At 37.7% G+C, this 5,562-nt stretch overlaps 1 pseudogene; it reads right to left on the bottom strand.

The window, feature by feature from the left end:
* Positions 1-1,164: 1,164 nt before the first annotated feature.
* On the bottom strand, positions 1,165-5,243 carry LOC103750865 (annotated as a pseudogene).
* Positions 5,244-5,562: the final 319 nt, after the last annotated feature.

The following is a 5,562-nucleotide window of genomic DNA, read 5'->3' as shown; positions in this document are numbered from 1 at the left end:
TTCATCATTGTTCCTGATTAGTTTATGAAAAAGAGAAAGTACCTACACTTGGTTACTAATAGACAAGTGGGTGCTCACCAAAAGTGGAATGCAATAGCACAACAGCCTCTCATATGAGTGAGCATGAGGAAGAGGGGTGAAGGAAAAACTTCACAGTGGGCAAAGTTTTGAGTAATAAACCTGGCTGTGATTCTATATGGAGGAGAGATCACATGAGCTAAGTAGATATACGTGGGGTCCTAGATTCACTGAAAGGTTTGGGTAGTTGATTTAGACATGAAACTAACAAGACTGGAAGAGAGATAAGGCTGTCAAGAGACTATGAATGTCACAGGACTACCAAGTACAAACAAAGGGGGAACACCTGTACCTCACATTAGTATAAATCATGGTGTCCACTTAAGAGAAGAAATTCACCAACTGGATACAAAACTCTCTATGTGAGAGTGGCAATGATCTTGACTTTGCTGTTGCTATTCCAGTGCACCCAGAAGTGGACTAATAACCCCAGACACAGAAATAAACATGAGTCCATCTTTTTACCAGCATTAAACTTGATGAAATATTTAGAAAATAGTATTACCATAATCTCTGGAAAGTTGGCCATATTGCTACAATTTTTAATGTTCAGTCAATAGTAGTTGTGTGCTAGATCTGGTATTTTTTTTTATTTATACAAGCAATGTCCCTGCACATAATACAGGGAAAAATTTAAAAACCTATTAAAAACCCTCAAAGTCAAATTATATTGATATGTATTTTAGGGTTGAACAAATAATTTAATAATTTTGAAAGCATGCAGAGAATCAGAAGTTTTGAGTAAAACAAATACAAATGATTAAAACGTTTTTTTTTCTGTTTCATTAAAAAGAGGAAAAATGACTTATTCACAGTTTCCCAAATTAAATTTATATTTTTCTATTTGTATGAAGAGTCTGAATAATTATTTTACACAGGTTTAATAATACCATTTGCAAATCTGAATAGTTGCTCACATACAATATCTCATGTTACTTTGAAAATGAAAGGAAAATTTAAATGGCATTGTGAATTTACTTTCAAAGAAACTGAGAAAGCCAACATCACACAACCATAGTTTGATCTCCTGGAGATGAGTAGGATACCCTTGCTCTTGCCACGTTCCTACTTTGATATAACTATCGACTAGATTTGGCACTGCTTCTGATTTAAAACTTTGATAAAAAGCCTTTTGAATTTGCTTAGTCTTCACACTGTAGATGATGGGGTTGAGTACAGGAGGGATGAGAAGGAAAATATTGGCCATGATGGTGTGGGCAAAGGCAGGTGCTGAATGGCCATAGCGGTGGACAAGAGACAAGCTGATGAGAGGGATGGAGAAGATGGCAACAGCACTGATGTGGGATATGCAGGTACTGAATGCTTCCTGTCACTCCTCCACAGAAGCAATGTGCAGGACAGACCGGATGATTAGTACATAGGAAAGCAAGATGCAAGGGTAGTCGAACCCTGTAGTGGAGAACATTGCAATCAGACCAAGGATGCTATTGATCCTATTGTCTGTACATGAGAGTTAGATGAGATCAACATGGTAACAGTAAGAATGTGAAAGGACCAGAGAGCTACAGAAGGTCAGCCTCTTGACGAAGAGCATGACAGGCAACATGACAGCGACATTCCTTATCAACAGAACTATGCCAATTTGGGCAATCCTGGCATTGGTTAGGATACTGGTATATCTCAGTGGGTCACAGATGGCCACAAAACGATCAAAGGCCATTGCCAACAGGACCCCCAACTCCATGAAAGTAAACCCATGGAGAAAGAACATCTGGGCAATGCAAGCATTCAAGTTGATCTCTCAAGCTCCAAGCCAGAGGACACCAAGGGTAGTGGAAAGTGTGTACAGAGACAAGCTCAAGTCTGTGGCTGAAAGCACAGATAGGAAATAGTACATAGGCTCGTGTAGGCTCTGTTCATGAAGAATCACCAGCAAGATCATGCTGTTTCCAGATAGGGCAATGACATACAGGAGACAAAAGGGAATGGAGATCCAGACCTGGGGTGCTCTCAGGCCTGGGATACCAGTCAGGAAGAAGGTCAGAGGCTGTGTGCTGGTAATATTGAAGAACATGGTTACCACTGGGAAGAGATATTTGGTAAACGTACAGCTTATCACATAAATGTCATTCTAGCAGTAAATATTGCTCATTCTTAACCAATTTTAGGATTTTCTGATTTGCTGGAGCTGTAGGCTTCCCTCTTCCAGTTTCTCGGTGTTTCACAGCAATTGAGAGAAGAAAACTATGTGATTGTTCCATTTCAAGATTTTTTTTCTTTTAAATACACCACGACTGCTTTCTATATAGAGGTGATAAATAGCACAAGAAAATCACACCTACCTATAAAAGTTCACATTAAAATACGTACATAATATTATAAGAAATTCAATTTGCAGTACTTTTCAAAAATAAATTCTTGATTCTAGCATGCAGAAATGAAAAATCTGAGTCATTTTTTTGAAATATGATTATTAGGCATTCTTGATAAATATTCAGAATAATGTCAAATTATCTCTGAGACACAAATGTCTATAGATCTCATGGCAGGATAGCTCAGGGAAACTGAGGTCAGGTCAGGTCAATGTATTGACAGCTTCCTGTGTTCTTAACATCTCATATGTGTTGTATACACGGTCCAGCTCCAGATGTCAGATGAGTGCACACATTTTGCAGATGAAACAATTATGTCTCAATAATTGAATTATGCATCATTAACTGAATAATTGTCTAACTTGAAAGAAAACACCAATGTTAAAAAAAATAGAAGAAATAGACAAGAGAAGGTAACGGGGCAAGAGAATGAGGAAAGACTGAGAACAAAGGAGGAGGAGAAACAGGAAGGGAAGCAGGGAGAAAATCTGGGGTGTGAAGAAAGAGGGAAGGAAGGGAGGGAAAGAAGGAAGAAGGGAGGGTAGAGAGAGGGAAGAAGACATTTTTATCCTTTTTTTAAATACACTGAAGTGAGCCAAGCATGGTGGCACATGCCTTTAATCCCAGCACTTGGGAGGCAGAGGCAGGCGGATCTCTGAGAGTTCAAGGCCAGCCTGGTCTACATAGTGAGTTCCAGGACAGCTGGGGCTACAGGGAGACCCTATCTCAAAAAGACCAAAAAAAAATAAAAATAAATAAAATAAATAAGTAAATACAGTGAAGTAAGTACTGTGTTATGAAAATTAGTACCACACGCTGCTATTGAATTGTGGAGAAACATGGTACCCAGAACATACACCATGTAGTACCCAGAGCATATACCATGTGTGGCCATATGTAGATGCAATTTCTTCCTATCCGTTTTCAGCCAACCATTACAGCTACTCAAGGAAGTAAAATTATTTTCTCTCTCTCTGTCTCTGTCTCTCTGTCTCTTTCTCCCTCTCTCTGACATGGGAATGATTAAGGTGTTATTTAAACCGATTAAGTAAAATGCCCCAAATTATGCAACTAGGCAATGAAAGAAATGGACTTCCAACCCAAAAGTCTCTGGAGTGCACAGGAGTCTGTGTCCCAGCCACGCTGACGAAACTCCAGACAGATCTTCTTCAGGTGTGTACTGTTGCAGAAGCATGCTGTGGTAAAGATGGTACCTTTAAAGTAGATCGCTACATGTCAAATGTACTTCCAAGTGTGTTGTGCAGGTGTGGCACTCTGTAGGCTTCTCTGGGAAGTGACCTCGGCACTGATGTGTCCTTGTGTGCAAAGCCGTCCAGCCTACTCTTTCTATGGAAGCTGGTTAATCTAATGACTCATTTTAGCGGCCATTTTATCCAACTGCTAGTGTAAACTGTCGATGTTTCATCATCCGCTTATGCCACTAGCCTCTGCCAATTATTCCTAGAGCGTTCTTTCCTTTTAAAAATATTTATTGGCTCTTTGAGAATGTCACGTAATGGATTTGGATTACATTCAGACCCACCTCCACGATTTCCACCCCACATGACTATACCCCCGACTTCATGTCTCTGTTCTTATTAAAGGCCTATGGAGTCTAAGTTCTGTTCTCCAAATGCCTTTCCTTTTTTATGTTTTGTTTTTGCTTTCTCATCATAAACATGTTTTCCAACTTTACAGAATCTCTTTCTGATATCAATTTTCTTCCAGTTCTCAACTCATTTGAAAAAATTACCTCACCCACTTCCACTACTTCTATTTTTTTTATAAAGTGACAAATTTGAGTAACTATCAGAATGCCACTCTGGTTTCCTTGACCCAAATAGGAAGATAAAACTTCTTTGGGGGCATATCTGTGTGGATTTTCATGTCATGTGTCAACACATCCAAAGGCAAATTGATCCCCATCGTCTGTAACTTTCAGCTTCATATACACAGTCCATATAAGGATTATGAATTTCACAAACATGATCCAGAATTTGGAGAATCATCCTATACTCTTTAGCCTGTTTAACTGGCATCACTCCCAATCTATTACCAAAACTTTTCTACTGAAACTCTATCATTTACTTCTTGATGTACCTCAACTTTACTGAATACAAAAATCTCTTATTTCATACAGTCTATCATGGGCTGTCAAATTATCATAATAATTTGTTATTTTTCTCAGGATATTAGCATATTAGTGTAAAATGGAATGCCCAAAGCAGTAACAACTTTCTTTTATGGTATCTTATCCATGCTAGAAAACATACATAATTGAGAAAAATGATCTTTTCAACAGAATAACAGTATGAAAACCACACATCAGCATTTGAATACAAGTTATAACTTGTCTAAAGAATATACATTTACTAGAAAAGAAGGGAAGAAATGTTAATAATTTAAATCTTCAGTAGAAGCTAGGAAAATGTTAAAGATCAAAATAATAAATATAAAAGGTTAGCATTAATTCACTTACAATAAAGTCATTATAAGTGGATTTTTCAAAGACTCAGAAAAATAATTGGAGCATGAATAATGAAAAAGATAATAAAAATATGGAGAAATATATCTTTAAATATAAAGGGATGATATAAGGGCATATATGTTGTGTATGAAGCAGATACTCTAATAGGAAACATTAGTCATCAAATTAGCAGAGGACTAAAATCCAGTAGAAAAGACTTGGTAATGTCAGGGAAAAGATGAAGCCAGATGTCAGCCCACAGCAAAAAAAAAAAAAAAATCCAGTATCTGGAGAAGACGAGCCATACATTTGTGTGACTGTATTTGTGTCTGGTAAATGGTGAGACAGTTAGACACAGAAGCCATAATGGTAAATGCACATTTCTCTGACCAGGAGTTTTGCCTCTGTAATAAATAACGGGCTGTATGATTTTCCTGGTAAATGGAAACAGTGAAGGTGAGGCTACGAGTCCTTGCTTCTCCTTTCACTGGAGGTAGTATCTTGGAATCTCATTCACATCGATAATCTCATCAAATATAAACTCTGGAGACTAAAATTACCCCCAATCTGACTATTTGTAGCTGTTTCTATAATGGCTAATATGCCAGGATTTGTTTTCAGTACATCTTTCTAAGAGTGAATGGCTGCTCTTTATTACTAATTTTTAATTGCTATGATGGAAAC

The sequence above is a fragment of the Nannospalax galili genome, unplaced genomic scaffold, assembly GCF_000622305.1.
Source record: "Nannospalax galili isolate Female #2095 unplaced genomic scaffold, S.galili_v1.0 scaffold1387, whole genome shotgun sequence".
NCBI classification, from domain to species: Eukaryota; Metazoa; Chordata; class Mammalia; order Rodentia; family Spalacidae; genus Nannospalax; species Nannospalax galili.
Note: the sequence above shows the minus strand (reverse complement) of the source record. Positions and strands in the feature narration are given on the sequence as shown.